Source organism: Aquarana catesbeiana, linkage group LG01 (genome assembly GCF_042186555.1).
Source record: "Aquarana catesbeiana isolate 2022-GZ linkage group LG01, ASM4218655v1, whole genome shotgun sequence".
Classification (NCBI taxonomy): Eukaryota; Metazoa; Chordata; class Amphibia; order Anura; family Ranidae; genus Aquarana; species Aquarana catesbeiana.
In genome coordinates, this window is record NC_133324.1 from 710,676,619 (window position 1) to 710,694,377 (window position 17,759).

Consider the following 17,759-nt stretch of genomic DNA (forward strand, 5'->3'; position numbering starts at 1 on the left):
TTTCTGCTAAGATACACGTCCAATAGTCTTTTAAAATGATCAATACTTGATCTGCCGACACAACCAATTGTGGAAGAGAATTCCACATCCTTATAGCCCTGACAGTGAAAAAACCCCTACGCAACTTAAGGTTAAACTTCCAGTCTCATTGCGTTTCCCCGTGTCTTCTTATGCCGCATACACACGAGCTGACTTTTCAGCATCAAAGGTCCGACGGTCTTTCCCACGGACTTTCAACGGAGTTGCGATGGACTTTCGAATGACCGGACTTGCCCACACATGAACGGACTAAAGTATGTTCGAAGCAAAAGAAAGGGGGGGGGGCTGTGTAACAACACAGGTGGGACTTTAAATGAGGTGCACTTAAAGTGTGCCTCCATCCCTGGTACGAAACAATCAAAGAAAGGGGGATTTGGGACTTAAATGAGGTTCAAGACATGGTGGAGAAGTGTTTTAAAAAAAAAAATCACATGTTTATTAATATGGAAAGTGTATGAATATATGGGTCATAGGATTACGCATAAATACATACATATACATCATGGACATAAGAGACATATAATCATATTGACTTGGAAACTCATGACAATATGACAGTGCATATATCTAACATGGTACATCAAGGATGCAAAATAACGTCAACTTACAAATACATGACAATAATGAAAATCAGTGAGCAATTCCCATGAATCCATATATATGAACACATTACTGAAAACGGCACAATGCATTGAAGTGGCATGGTATAAATAGGTAAAAACAGAATTGCTTGGGGAATGGTGGACTTGGTTGGTTGCTAGTAGTGATGTGTGTCAGCATCCTAAATTGACCGACGCGTTTCGTGTTAGTACACTCATCAGGGGCGGATGCTCACAAATATCTAAAAGAATAACAATATTAAATCTAGTGTAACACTGGAAGTAACAGGAAAAGGCAAATGAGCCCGTCCTAGGTACTTACATGTAAAGAATAATAGACGGTGGGGGATTGTTGAATGTGGGACAAGGGCCAACAAAAAGGTATCCATCCCAAGAGCTGGGGTATTGTGGGGCTGAGTGTAGCTAAAGCGTGTTGCACAGAGCTTCCCAGGGAAGGGTTAGCCCCTCTGCATCCTGTGCCACGATGAAAGGAAAGGTGATAACAATTGCCATAGGATCTAAATTCAATGTATGTCTTGAACCTCATTTAAAGTATGTTCGAAAGTCCGTTGGTTTGAACGTGATGATGTACGAAGGGACTAGAATAAGGACGTTCATAGCCAGTAGCCAATAGCTGCCCTTGCGTCCTTTTTTGTCCGTCGGACTAGCATACAGATGAACGGATTTTTCCACCGGACTCAAGTCCGTTGGAAAGATTTCAAACATGTTCCAAATCTAAAGTCCGTCTGATTTTCCACAGAAAAAGTCAGCTGAAGGTCCGATGAAGCCCACACACGGTCGGATTGTCCGACGGATTCGTTCCGTCGGACCAGTCCAGTCAAAAAGTCCAGTCGTGTGTACATGGCATAACACTCCCTGGGACTGAAAAGTTTCATACTTCTGCTGGGATCACCATTGAGATATCTGTATATTGCTATCATATCTCCTCATAGGCATCTCTTCTCCAGGGTGAATAAATTTAGCGCTTGTAGTTGTTCCTCATAATTGAGGTCCTCCAATATTAATTTAGTTGCCCTTCTCTGTACTCTCTCCAGCACATCCTTTCTGAGGATTGATGACCATAACTGGACAGAACACTCCAGATGTGGCAGATCCAGAGTTTTATAAAGTGGCAGTATTATCATTTTATCTCTGGAGTAAATTCCCTTTTTAACCATTTGCCCACTGGGCATTTACACCCCCTTCCTAACCAGACCAATTTTCAGCTTTCGGTGCTCTCACATTTTGAATGGCAATTACTCAATTATGCAACACTGTACCCATATGAAATTTTCACACAAATAGAGCTTTCTTTTGGTGGTATTTAATCAACACTGTATTTTTTTTTTTTTTTTGCGCTGTAAAAGAAAAATTACTGAAATTTCTGTAAAAAAAAAAAAACATTTCTTAATTTCTGTTATAAAATCTTGCAAATGCGTCATACATTTTGGCCAAAATTTATACTGCTACACATCTTTGGTAAAAATAACCCAAATTGGTGTATATTATTTGGTCTTTGTTAAAGTTATAGAGTCCACCAGCTATGGTGCCAATCTCTGAAAATTGATCACACCTGAAGTACTGTTGGCCTATCTGAATTCTTGAGACCCTAACAAGCCAGGAAAGTACAAATACCCCCTAAATGACTCCTTTTTGGAAAGAAGACATTCCAAGGTATTTAGTAAGAGGTATGGTGAGTTTTTTGAAGTTGTAATTTTTCCCACAATTCTTTGTAAAATCAAGATTTTCTTTTTCTTTTTTCACAAAATTGTCATATTTGCAGGTTATTTCTCACACACAGCATATGCATACCACAAATTACACCCCAAAACACGTTCTGGTCCTCCTCTGTATGGTGATACCACATGTGTGAGACTTTTACACAGTGTGGCAATATACAGAGGCCCAACATGCAGGGAGCACCATCAGACGTTCTAGGAGTATAAATTACACATCTTATTTCCTGACTACCTCTTGCACTTTTGAAGGCCCTGGAGCACCAGGACAATGGAAATGCCCCAAAAATGACCCTATGTTGGAAATAAAACACCCTGACATATAATCTATGAGGCATAATGAGTCTTTTGAACATGTCAAGTTTTTGGAAAATGTGGAAAGAAAATGAAAACGCATTTTTTTTACACCAAGTTGTCCATTTATACAATGTTTCTAAAACATGGCATGTACATACCAAAAATTACACCCCAAAATAGATTTTCCTACTTCTCCTGAGTAAAGTGATACCACATGTGGGAGACTTTTCTACAGCCTGGCCACATACAGAAGCCCAACATGCAGGGAGCAGCATCAGGTGTTCTAGGGGCATAAATTTCTCAAATCTAACTTGACTAACTATTACACTTTTGTGAGGCACTGTAATGGCATGGATGAGAACTGATGTGGCGTGGATGTGCATGAATGGGGATGGATGAGCCATGGATGGGGATGGCTGAGCATGGTTAGGCCATAAATGTGGATGGCCGAGTATGGATGGGATAACTGAGCATGAATGAGTATGGCTGTGTATGATTGAGTATGGATGGCTGAGTATGGCTGAGTACGGCTGGGTATGGCTGAGTACGGCTGGGTATGGCTGAGTATGGCTGGGTATGGCTGAGTATGGCTCAGTATTGCTGAACATGGATGGATGAGTATTGTTGAGTATGGATGGCTGAGCATGGATGGATGGATGGATGAGTATTGCTGAGTATGGACAGCTGAGCATGGATGGATGAGTATGACAGAGGGATGGCTGAGCATGGATGGATGGATGGATGAGGCTGCAATGGGTACAGATCAGTGCTGTGGGCACTCCAGATCAAGCCCACAGCGCTACTGCAACCGATCTCTCCCCTCTCCACTCACATTTACTGATCGGCACAGAGAGGGGGAGAGAGAAACCAGACATGATGCAGTTTGGTTAAAAGTGATTGCTGGGGTTTCTCCCCCTAGTGAGTAACTTGCATTTTTATATTTTTACCCCCAAGTGCATTAACTTACAGTACATTTACCAATGTTAAGCTTAAATTGCTTCTAGTAGCCCACTCCATTAAGTTTTTCAGGTCCTCTTGTAAAGTTTCTATATCCTGCTATGATGTTATTGCCCTACTTATTTTTGTGTCTTCAGCAAACACTGAGATTAGCTATTTATCCCATCCTCTATATCATGTATAAAAAACAAATAAACAGAATTGGTCCCAGGAAAGAGCCTTGGGGTACCCCACTAACCACTCTAGACCATTCTGAGTACACATTATTTATCACTACCCTTTGGACACGCCCCCGTAGTCAGTTTTCTATCCAAGAACAAACCCCTTTGGTCTATACCCATGTCCTCCGTTTGTAGATTAAGCATTTGTGGGGGACTGTATCAAATGCTTTTGCAAAATCCAGATACACCACATCCACTGGCCTACCCCTGTCCACATAGCAGCTCGGTTCCTCATAGAATGTTAATAGGTTGGTTTGGCAAGGACGACCTTTCATAAACCCATGCTGATCACTGCTAATGATACTGTTTTCATCAGCAAATTCTTGGATATGGTCCATTTTCATCCCCTCAAATAGTTTACAAACTGACAGGCCTATAGTTTACAGAAATATATCTCTGCCCTTTTTTGAATATTGATATCATGTGGGCCATGCCAATCAGCTGGTACCATTCCTGTCAGTATGCTGTCAATAAAGATTAGAAATAGCGGTCTGGCTATACCCTGACTGAGTTCTTTAAGGACTCTCGGGTGTAAGCCATCTTGTCCTGGTGATTTATTTATGTTCTTCTCCTTTCTGGACTCCAGCCTCTGTTAACCACAAGGGTAGATCCAGTGACGTGTTACTAACAATACAGTCTGGGTCATTATACCCATCCTTTTCTTGTGTGAAGACTGAGGAGAAGAAAACATTTAGGACAGCTGCCTTCTCCTTGTCATCTCTAACCATCTTCCCTTTCTCATCATTTATGGGGTGTTCTGACCTTGCCTTTTACTGTTAATATATTTAAAAAATGTCTTAGGATTTCTTTTACTTTCCTCTGCTATGTGTCTCTTGTAGTCTTTTTTAGCCAACCTGATTTAGTTCTTACACTTCTTATTGCATTCCTTGTAGTGTTGGAATTCTGACAATGACCCCTCCGCTTTGTACTTTTTAAAGGCCATTGTTTTGTGCTTAATGTGACATTTTACAATTTGGCTCAGCTACCCAGGTTTAACCTTTGTTCTTCTATATTTATTAAACATTGGAATGTACTCGGTGATACTTTCATCTAATATGTTCCCAAAGCACTCCCATTTTTCCTCCATGTTCAATATTTCAAGGATTTGGTCCCACCTAATATCCTGTGGCATTGAGCGCAGTTTAGAAAAGTTGGCTCTTTTGAAATTCAGTGTTCTTTTACTCCCCTCGTGCCTCGCTTTCCTATGTTTTATGCTGAATGTAATAATCCTGTGGTCACTAGTTCCCAAATTGTCCCGTATTTCCACATCTGCAATCATATCTGTATCATTTGTAATTATTAGATCTAGCAATGCATCATTTTGGGGGAATCCACCAATTGGGACATGAAGTTGTCCTGTAATACAGGGGTCTCCAACCCCCGGGCTGCAGCCCACTAGCGGGCCGTAGCATCTCTGTGGCCGGGGCCACGGATGGGGCGGCAGCATGAGAGAGCAGGGTGGGTGAGAGAGCCTGACGTATCACAGAGGTGAATGTATGTTGTATATGCCCGTCCCAAAAAAACAACAATGCTCTGCGCTTAGTACAATATTCTAACGGTGTATGTGCGGCACATAAAATGATTATATGATTAGTAGCAGCTGCTTAAATAGTAAAACATTTATATAGGCAATAATGAATCAATTAAATTAGATAAATATATAAATACACAATTATAAATATATAAATATATAAAGTGTCTCTTCAGTATTGCAGCAGCGTTGTGCACCCCAATTGAACAGGGTCTCTTTCTTAAACTAATTCAGAAAGTTCAAACATGGATCTGATAGCCAGAGTTTCACCAATAAATAATCAAGATGTATTCTGTGAGGGTAGTAATCCTTTCACCAAGCGATACACCACGTGCTGGGGTCCCCAATGAAAACTCACTCACCAGAAATCAGATCAATAAAAGCCTTGATTAATAGTAGTAAATCTGCATCGATATCCAAAGCGACCACCAGATGTCAGTATTATTCCCAGTAGTTCCAATAGGAAACAAGTCAGCAGACTGGATGGATCAGCAGACAGGTGAGGCAAACCGGAATTGGAGCTGGATGGCTTCAGCAGGTAAGTATAGCAGACTGGAGGAGAGTCTTGGAGCATCAGGCAGGCCGGGATGGTAATCAGGCTGGCAAACAGAGGTACTAGAGGACCAGGCAGAGGAATCATCAAACAAGCCAAGGGTCAGATGCAGGCAGGTAACAGGAACAGTCTCAAAACAAGCTGGGTCAAACAGGAGCAGATATCGAATTTTCAGGGAACACATACACAGAGCTGCAGAGCAAATAGCAACATTGCTTATGTCAGACAGGTTTAAATAACCCACCAGACACTAACGGGCACGCGGGTTCCCTCTACGTCATTTAGGAGGAAATATTTTTTCAGTGTTTTGTCAATGATTGTCACCTGGACTGGATCCTTAAGTAAAGATTCCTTAAGTCTCCAATGTGGAAGGGGGGGTTGGTAAGGTGGCCCTGTAAAACTAGGATAGCCATGGAATGGTCCGAGAGGGCTGTGTCCCTGATGTAGGCTTTTTTAACTGCGGGAATATGTATTGCAGAGATAAAAATGTGGTCAATCCTGGAATATTATTGATGGGGGTTTGAGAAATGTGTGTAGTACCTGCTAGATGGATTAGGTTCCCACCAAATGTCGTTAAAACCCTGTCGGTATATCATTTTTGCTATTCTGGTGCTAATTTTCTTGAGTCTGTGAGTTGAATTGAGGGAGGTCTAGATTTGTCGAGGCTTAGATCAAACGCGATATTGGAGTCTCCTCCATAGATCACTGTACCCTCTAACAAGGGCTCTATAGTTTGGAACATTTTTTGGAAGAATTTAACTTGTCCCTTGTTGGGAGTGTAGTAAGGGATGAAAGAATACATATGATCTTCCAACAACCCTTTCACCAGGATAAATCTGCCTTCGTTGTCCTCGTGAACCTGCAAGGTCTTAAATTGGCAGGATTTTGCCAATAGTATTGCTACCCCCTTTGTTTTATCATCAGCATTTGCTAGATAAAGTCAGGGATTTTGGGCATGAAGGAAGGGGTGGTTATATTGTATCAGAAAGTGTGTCTCCTGCAGCAACACCACTGCCAGTTTTTGGGAGTGGTATGACTGGAGAATTTTCCTTCTCTTGATTTCAGACTTAAATTCCTGCACATTATGGGATACTATTCTGAGTGATGGGGGAATTGTGGTGTTAGTAGGCATGACCTTGGGTGAGAAGGGGTGCATCGACATGGACATCACTTACCCTTTGTTGCATGGGTTGGATTGTTCTTGGGTGCAGCTTGGCGAGGAACCTGGGACCAGGAGCTGTCGGAAGGATTGGCATCATCTTAGGGCTGGAAACCATAGAGAGGAGGTTAGTGAGAAGGAAGAGGAAGAGAGAAAGAAAAAATGCAAATAGGCCGGCGGCAAAGGGAGGGGAAAAGCTTCCCTCCTTCGTCACTAGGTAACCAATCTAGGCAGCCCTCCAGGAGGACTACCTTTCCACCACCCGAAGATAGGAAACCCATATTCAAGAGGTGAAAGGAGGCGCATGACTGCTGCCCCAGCCATAGCCAACCTTGGAGCTAAAACAGATAACAATTAAAAATCTTAACAGATCCATAAACCGTAATGATAATGCATAATCGGAACAAAATCATCAGGACAATTTGAACTAAGTCCTTTAAAACCAGACGGGGAAGGTTCAGGTGGGGAAAGGGATTGGAGCGGCACTTAGGGTAAGGGAGTTAACGCCAAATATCACATGAGGCCTGGCTATAGCGAGATATGCCCTTGGAGGCCCCTTTTTCCCGGGAGGAATGTTCCTGGATAGCCCTTCATGAGCTTGAAGCATTGGTAGCTGTCCTTAAAGCTGATCAATGAGAGTTCAGTATAAGTTGTGTGGAGCGATAGGACCCTCTCAGGTGAGTCACTTGGTAGGATAGGATCCATTTTCCCCCAGTCCTTTGTATGAAGAGGTTGCAGAGTCGACTACGGGGTAGAAAGTTGCTCTTGTCAAGGGGTTTGAATGAGGTATTGCAGGGGTGTCAGGAAGGTCTCCCGGGTCAAGAAGGAGAACCCAGTAGTATTTGCCTAGCAGGGCGGTGCCCTGGAAGGAAAAGAGAACAAGTTAGTAAGTAATCAATCTTCAGGTAGGCATGGGATCCTTTACTCGCCTGCTTTTGTTCGTCTTCCGCGTGGGAGAAATTGGAATTGTAGGAGTAGGACATTTGGAGGCTCCTGTTTGAATGTTAGAGGTGTACATTGCTGAATCTTGTGAAATAAGTTTTAGGGAAAGTATAACCTGCTCATCCTCTGGGAGGGTAGTGAAGGAGTATGTTCTGCCTTTGAAGTTAAATTTAAGTGCAAAGGGGAAGGCCCACCAATAGTTGATCTCCGTCTGTGACAGGACCTGCAGCAGTGGTTGAAGTGCTCTGATCTTTTGAATAGTCATTGGGGAAATTTCTGCAAAGATCTGGATGACCTGTCCTTGGAAGGATATACTGGATTTTTGTCAAGAGATTTTCATAATCTCTTCTTTCACACAGTAGTAGTGCGGTTTCACCACTATGTCCCTGGGTGTCCCATCCTTTCTGAGGGGGCCCAGTGACCTATGTGCTCTGTCCAATTCCAATTTGTTTGGAGATATGGCAGGGATGAGGGTCTTAATGAGGTCCTGTATAGCTTTGGGGGTGTCTTTGGTAGATTCCGGGATACCTCTGACCCTGAATTTGTCCCTCCTGGAATGATTTTCAAGGTCGTCAATCCTGTTAAGTACCACATCCAGTTGTTCTTGTATTACATGTATGTGGTCAGTAGTTTGGTTAGAAAAATAAAAGAGTTGCACTAATTAAATGTGCAATTTAGCATACATGACATAAATAAAAAAATCGTGTGAGGGAGGATATATGCAGGAGACAGCTGCATATAATCCACAATAGTGTCCCATCAAATGAAGAAGAAAAATGAAATAAAATGAAGTAGTGACTCCAAATCACCCATGAATAATCAGAGAAAGTCCAAGTGATAAACAATGATAAATCCGTGACAACCAAAGAAGATCCACCCCCGGGAATAGAGGGGGTTACTTCTTACCGAATGGCCATGATCCCCCACTACAGAGGATCACAGCAGACAGGTAAACTTTAAAACAGGCTTTGAGAACTTCTATCAGCATCAACTAGGGGTCATCACACCGTCAGCAACAACAGCAGCAGAACTCGTAGCAGAGATACACCATAAAACACAAAAGGGAGCTCACATAGCGTAAAACCATAAGGATTTATTAAAATTCGTATACATAAATGAACACTTACAAAAATCCGAAGAATGAAAAGTCCAGTTCTTTGGCCAAATGAACACGGACAAACCTGTCCTACTGGAATACAGCACAGCTTGGAGGTGACATCAGCGCGTCGTCTGGCTCCGTCCAGTATTTTGGTTAGCCCTGGACACCGTGATATTAAGCTTATGCTCTATTGCTTCCATCCTGGAGCCCAGATTTTGGAAGTGACATGGACATTCATTGTACTGTTCATTTAAGCACAAGAGAATCCATTTTGTTCTCACTGTTGAAATGTGTTCTGTAACCTTCACCTAACACACAGACACTTCTCCTACTAAACGCTCTCTACTCCCCCCTCCCTTTTCAAGGTTTAACTTTTGCAATTGTTCTATTCGCTAGTTTTTAATAATATATTTCTATTTGTTAGCTTTTAATAACATATTGCTATTTGTTACTTTTTAATAACCTCTCACACCACCCCTTTCTTATCTATGTATAAAATAACATGTAATAATAAATTTTTCACTGAACGGACATTTTAAACACAGTGATTGAGTCCTGTGAATCTGTTCCTGCAGCTGCAGTATTAACTTTGTTTTAGAGTCCCAATCAGAAATCAGTCATATCAGTCTTGGCGAGTCATAACAGGAGTTTGGCAGAGTCTCCAGAAGGAACCGCGCTTCGATCGGGATCATCGGGAAACGCAGACCTCAAATGCCGGCTAGGTAAGCTGCCCTTAAGCTTGCTATATTTCTGCCTTTTCCTATGTATCCTATCTGTCGGTTCTCAAGTAAACCAGACCACTCTCGGACCTTTCTGGTTGGGTAACGTGTGTGTGTGTGAATGTGTTTGTGTCCCCCTTCACGGGTTGGACTGTGTGTGGATAGGGAAAATCCTCTGCAGTTCCCTGCGTTGACTCCTTGTGGGCGACCTGGGTCAGAGGCGCATGGTAGGGTCAGATAAAACTCACAGAGAAGAGAAGAGACGAGGAGGGTCTCTTAATGAGTGTTTTGTCTATTGTCATAAACCCCTTCTATCCACGTAGATAAGTGGAGACTATTCTTGTAAATCTGCAGATTTGCTGTACTATTTGTTTTAGAGGCAAGAGGGTATAGGCACAAGTAGAGAAGAGAGAAGACTGGCCAGTCATTATGGGCATTAAATTAATTAAGGGAATGAAGGGAGAGAGGCCTTCAGAAAATGCCCAGCGCAAGATGAGCGCTAGAGAATATATGAACCGAAGGTACGGTTCTGCCTATACTGAGCCCCTAGATAAATGGGTAGAATGGACAAAGGGAACAGCTAAACCTTTAAAATCTGAAGGGACTTTTGATTTAAAAGTATGGCAAACTTTTCTGCACGATTATGGCCCACTACTGTGCAGTGAAGGAACGTGGAGAATAGCTTGCACATGGGAGACAGAAGCTAAAGTAGCAAATCAAACTGGCTTGACGGAGATATTTAATAAAAGTACTGCCCAAATTTACTACGTTTGGCCAGAAGACTCTGTAGAGGAGGACCCCCCACCTTATGTGGCTGCCAGTTTGGCTTTAAGGGGTCCACGCACAAAAGCAAAAGAATTAGATTACATGGAACACACAAAAGATGAGCTATGCAATATAGTAGAGAGCAGAGGTTTAACAGCCCCATATCAACCTACAAAGAGGGATTTGGCTCGTATCCTAGAAACAGATGATTGGCATAAATCAAAAGGCACATATGCAAACCTGGATCTCTCTGAACTTAAGGCTTTGGCCAGAGAAAGAGAGATAGAGTCTGAACTTCCGGAGCAAACCATAATTTCCAAATTGTGGCAGCAAGATGAAGAGAGAAGGAAGGGAGATGCCAGCCCTTCTGCCCCTGGCATAGAGAAATCTGTTGCAGTTTATCCTGTCAGAACCCAATTAGTTTTTGAAGGTGATGCTGTTGACAGTAAGTCTCAAATTAAATGGCATGTACCTTTTAGTCCCCAAGATATGAGAGCCATCTTAGAAGGATTGGGAGATCCTAGAAAGAATCCAATTGGGTTTGCAAACAAACTTAGTGCTGCACAGGAAGCATATGAGGCTTCTGCTACTGACATTCATCAGCTTCTTATTAAAGCAGTGGGAAGCAACATGTCTGGCTATATACTTAAAGAATGTGGTGTAGACGTCAAAAATCTAGGTAAGATGGTTAGTGGACGGGAGGTTTGTGAGAAATTGAAGGAAAAATTGCCCCAAATATATGGACAAACCAGACATGCTGAATTTATGAATGCTAAGCAAGAGAAAGAGGAAGCAGCAGGGGCTTATTGGAGGCGGTTAAGTGAGATGGCTGAGGAAGCAGGCATTAAAATAGAGGAAGAGAAGGCGGGAGAAACTGCAAGTCCATCTACACAACTGGTGAAACAAAGGTTTCTTGATGGTTTAATACCTCAGTTGAAAGAAAAGTTGTTCACAGCAAGGCCTGAGGCAGGCAATATGTCTATTCGAGACGTCCTGCCTATCCTGTTGTCCATAGAAAACAGGATTAACCAAAAAGACAGCAAACCCAAGGTAATGTACATGGGGAAGCAGAGAGGAAAAGGAAGAGGTAGAGGCAAAGGCAATTTCAGAAATCATGGCAATCGGGGACCAATTATATGCTACAATTGTGATGGGGAAGGACACATAGCCAAATTCTGCCATCTTCCTGACTGTAGACTAGAAAAGAGCTTAGAGGCCCCTCATGCTGATCCCAGTTCTCTGCCAAAAGCAGTGGATCAGGCATAGGAAAATGGCATGCCAGTATCAATCATGTTAAATAGGGGAGACAATGGTCCCGAGGCCAGAGTAAAAGTATTTTTACAAGAACTCCCCTATCCTGGAGGAGAAACAGAATTAACCTGTTTAATTGATACTGGTGCAAGCCGAAGTGTTTTTAATATAGAGGACTTACCTCCAGGATTATTATCTACAAATGTTATCTCTGGTGTTGGCCTAACCGGGACCTCTACTGATTTGGTTGAGTCCAAGCCACTTAAACTTAGGCTAGGACAGCAAACAGAAATTGTCACTAAAGTGTTAGTTTCAGACACAGTTCCTACCAATCTTTTGGGAGCTGACATTTTGAACCAAATTCTAGCAAACATAGACTACACTCCTACAGGAGTCCAAGTGGTCAGTAGTCTATCAGGAGAAGTTTTAAATTCTGCCTGTGGAGTATTTTTAATCCAAGACTCCACTCTGCCATTTCCACCAGAATTGAAAGTGATTCCCACTGAATTATGGGCCACCAGCAAATATGATGTAGGTCTGCTGGATTGCACCCCAGTCATGATAAAAATTAAACCAGGAGCCCATCTCCCACAGATTAAACAGTACCCACTGAGTATTGCTCAGACTGAGGGGATAAAGGATCAAATCACTCAACTGAAAGCAGCAGGGGTTGTTGTACCCATTAAGTCCCAGGTCAATACACCCCTGTTCCCAATTGCAAAGAAGCCAGACAAGAAGGGTGGGCAGGTGACATATCGCATGGTGCATGATTTGAGAGCCATTAACAATATAATAGAGGCAGATACCCCGATCGTGCCCAACCCCCGCACTTTACTAAGTGGAATACCTGCCTCCAGCACCTGCTTTACAGTGATTGATCTTGCAAATGCTTTCTTTTCGGTGCCCCTGCACCCAGATTGCTGGCACCTTTTTTCATTTACCCATGATGCCCAAAAGTTAGCATGGACAAGATTGCCCCAAGGCTGTGTGAGTAGCCCCTCTGAATATAATACTGCGTTAAAGCAAGTATTGGACCAATGGTCCCCCTTACACCCAAACACAGTTTTGCTTCAGTACATAGACGATTTGCTTATTTGTTCTGATACAAAGGACATTTGTAGCAGAGAAACAGTAAGCCTTCTCCTGTTTCTCTATAACAGTAACAACAAAGTTAGCAAAGATAAGCTACAATACTGCCAAGAGAAAGTGATCTTCCTGGGTCACTGCATTTCACATGGAATCCGTCACCTAACCCCAGATCGAGTTAAAACTCTACAAAACTTTGAAAAGCCAAGAAATGTCCGGCAACTACGTGCCTTCCTGGGGTTAGTGGGATATTGTAGGGACTGGATTCCAAATGCATCAGAACTTATGGCTCCTCTATATGGGGCTACCACTAGAAACCCTTTCAAACTCACATGGGACAATGAATTGCAGATAAAGGAGCTTATTAAAATTTTGTCTGAAGCTCCCGCCATTGGACTTCCTGACTATACTAAGACTTTCTCGTTGTTCTGTCATGAAGTCAATGGATTTGCTGCAGGTGTACTCACCCAGCTACATGGAGACAAACAGAGGCCTGTGATGTATGTATCAGCCTCATTAGACCCTGTCATCAAAGGCTCCCCCAGTTGTATGCGAGCCATAGCAGCCTGCATTTTACTGCTAGACAAAGTAACGGAGCTTGTACTAGATTCTGCTCTGATCCTGTATGTACCACATGCAGTACAGGAAATCATGAATCAAGTAAATACTAGACATGTGTCTGCCAGTAGATTTGACAAGTACCAGTCTGCTCTTTTTGCTCCATCGAATTTAACAATCAAACGATGTGTTACTTTAAATCCGGCTACTCTTCTTCCTATAATTGATGAGGAAGATGCAACAAATGGTACTGATGTAGAACCTGAGAGTTTTTCTCATGATTGTATGGCTCTTATGGAAGTAGAAAGGGTCTCTGTCACACCAGCAAAAGATGAGCCCTTATCAGATTGTGACACACACTTATTCGTAGATGGTTCCAGATTTTACACTGACGATGGTCAGCCACACACAGGGTTTGCTGTAACCACTACAGACACCATTTTACATCAGGAAGCATTGAAACCCCAGATGTCAGCACAGGAAGCGGAGTTGTATGCTGTAGTCAAAGCATGTCATCTCCTAGAGAATCAAAGGGGAAATGTTTACACTGACAGCAGATATGCATTTGGAATAGCCCACGATTTTGGGCCTATCTGGAAAGCACGGCACTTTCTGACTAGTGCAGGGAAGCCAGTGAGACATGCAAAACTCATAGAGCGGCTATTTGAGGCCTTTCAGAAACCAGCAGAAGTTGCCATCTTGAAGGTAAAAGGGCATGCAAGGGAAAGTGACATGACAGCCAGAGGAAATGCTTTAGCGGACCAAGCGGCAAAGGATGCTGCCCTTATGGCATTTGGAGTCACATCCACTGTAGGGGTCGCCCAGGTAGCGGGGACAGATTCCCCTCATCAAGAGCAGTGGGATGTAGAAACTCTAATTCAGTTGCAGAACCAGGCCCCTGATGAAGAGAAGGATAAGTGGATCAAATGTAATGCTACCCAAAATCAGCAGGGCCTGTGGAGCGCTGACAACAGGTGGTGTCTACCCAGGAGTTTGTACCCAGTTTTAGCACAGCTGGCACATGGCGTCAGTCATCTTGCTAAGGGCGCGATGGTGGCACTTACTGACTGCTATTGGATAGCACCTGGATTTAGTGCATTTGCAGCCAGGTTTTGTGCTTCATGTCTCACTTGTGCTCTGTACAATGCAGGGAGGCCTGTTCATGTTCCCCAAAGGCATTCTCCAAAGCCAGATTTCCCTTTCCAAAGAATTCAAATAGACTACATTCAGATGCCCAGAATAGGCACCTATGAGTTTGCTTTAGTGTGTGTTGACATGTTTTCAGGTTGGCCCGAGAGCTGGCCAGTAGCCAAAGCAAATGCAAAAACAACAGCAAAGAAAATTTTGAATGAAATAGTTTGTAGATATGGAGTTCCTGAAACTATTGAGAGTGACAGAGGAACCCATTTTACTGGGGAAGTAATGAAAGAGGTAATGGAAGCACTTCACATGCAGCAAGCTTTCCATACACCTTATCATCCACAAAGTAGTGGTAAAGTTGAGAGACTTAATGGAATTTTGAAAAACAGATGTGCAAAAATTAAAGCAGATACAGGAAAAGGATGGGTGGAAGCTTTGCCATTAGCCCTATATTCTGTAAGAACTACCCCTAAACAACCACATGGGCTGTCCCCCTATGAGATTTTATTTGGAGGGCCACCCAAAACAGGGCTATATTTTCCCCAACAGTTGCAGGCTTCTCACTCTAATCTGTTAGAATATGTTCAGATTTTGCAAAGAACATTGAATAAAATACATGAAGGTGTTTATAAATCTATCCCCGACCCAGATTCTGTTTCAGGTATTCACAGAATCCAACCAGGTGACTGGGTGGTGGTCAAGCGACACGTCAGAAAGCCACTAGAACCAAAATTTGACGGACCACATTTGGTGCTTTTGACAACCGGTTCTGCTGTCAAGTTGGAAGGAAAACCCACCTGGATTCACGCCAGTCACTGCAAGAAAATCCTGAAGTGATGATATCCTTTGAAAAAAAGATGATAATGTTTCTTTTCTTTTTGTTGTTTGTGAGAACTGAGACATGGAAAAATAACCCTTTCATCCAAATGTTAAAATTGTATGCAACCCATAGCAACGCTAGTAACTGCTGGGTGTGTTCTCACTTACATCCCCAAACAGGAACAATACCCATGATAGCAATGCCTCTCAATTTCACTGATCTAAACAGGACCAGAATAAATGGCTCATACATAGTCTCCACAGCCAATGAGCACAGATCAGTAACTTTGATGGTTTCAAAACAGATAAACACTCCACAGATTTGGTTAAACATCACATGCCCGTTTAACACTAAATGTAGACGGTTGGGCAATTCAGATTGCACTGGAGCAAAAATTACAGTTTATGGAGGAAACTATGGTCAATATTATTATATCCCAGATCCAGAACTAAATAGAACCCTTTATAGTACAAATTGCTCACAGTTTCCAATATGTGAAAATATCGGTTTTCTGAGATTCCATGTTATTGCTTCCAGTTTTTTAGGAGCAGGCATACCGTCCATACGTAGAGGGTTATATTATATATGTGGAAATAAAGCTTACGCCTGGCTTCCTACTAATGTCACAGGTACATGTTATATTGGGAAGTTAGTACCTGCTTTGGCTGTTCGCAAAGATACAGTGCGACCAGATCAAAGTCCAGAATACCCTTTAGTGTTCAAAAGAGAGCTGTTCACTGATGGTGACATGACATGGTCATGGTTCCCTTCCTGGACAGGATGGGGAATTGAAGCAATGAAAAGACTAAATAATTACACTAGAATTGTAGATGAGATTATTAACCTTACTACCACTGATATAGGTTTATTAAATGAAGAAATGGCTCAGCTTAAAAAAGTAGTATTAGAGCACAGATTAACGCTAAATTATCTCACTGCAGCTCAAGGTGGGATGTGTAAGATATTTCACACTGACTGTTGTATATACATTTCTGATAATGAGGACATTATTAAAGGGCATCTTGCTAAGATAAGAGAACTACAGAATAAGGCCAGAGATGTTGCTAAAGATGGATGGAACCCCTTTCAGGGTTTAGGAGGTTTTGGTGATTTTTTATATGGCATAGCAACATGGTTACAGAAACTAGGCGCTTACATTGTGATGTTTCTATTTCTCATGTTTGTTATTTACTTCCTCATCAGGCTATGCCTCTGTGTGACTACCCGCTGTACCAACAAATGTACCACCAGCCCTGATGAACCCATTATTGTGAGAAAGCTAGGAGAGAGCTGAACAGGACGCCGTCTCTCTGCGCCAATGTAACAGGAGTTACCAGCAATCGGCTGAACGTAACGCGGAGAAGAATGGTGTCAAATAAACAAAAGGGGGGAAATGACATGGACATTCATTGTACTGTTCATTTAAGCACAAGAGAATCCATTTTGTTCTCACTGTTGAAATGTGTTCTGTAACCTTCACCTAACACACAGACACTTCTCCTACTAAACGCTCTCTACTCCCCCCTCCCTTTTCAAGGTTTAACTTTTGCAATTGTTCTATTCGCTAGTTTTTAATAATATATTTCTATTTGTTAGCTTTTAATAACATATTGCTATTTGTTACTTTTTAATAACATCTCACACCACCCCTTTCTTATCTATGTATAAAATAACATGTAATAATAAATTTTTCACTGAACGGACATTTTAAACACAGTGATTGAGTCCTGTGAATCTGTTCCTGCAGCTGCAGTATTAACTTTGTTTTAGAGTCCCAATCAGAAATCAGTCATATCAGAAGTTAGCTCGAATGTCATTAGTGATCCTGCTGGCCGTAATAGACAGACCCCTTTCCAGTAACTCAGAATTTGATGAATAAGTCTCCTGCGTTTTGGGGTATATCTTAGTCTGGGCCTCCTGGGGGGATAATGACTTCCGGATGCACCAGAGTAGCATTCAAAGGAGTCAGCATGTAATTGTCTATCAATAGCTCTATGAGCGATTCTGTGGATGCAGGTGACGGGGTTGCATTAAGGGAGCTGCTAGGATTAGCTTGGAGGAAAGCTAAAGTAGCTGGGGAAATGACTTGCCTGTATTCCATTTGTCCCCCTGTGTGTGTGTGTCTCGTGTTTGAGATGCGGCCACCATCTTGGATTTGGCCTGTGTTCCCTTGGCGGAGAATAGCGGCCCGCTGTTCACGGGCGTCCCGCTGGCTTGGCTCCGGTGCTATATCGGCTTGTTGGCTCGGGCAGAGCGAAGCTCCTGGCTTACGCGGCCATGTTGGAAG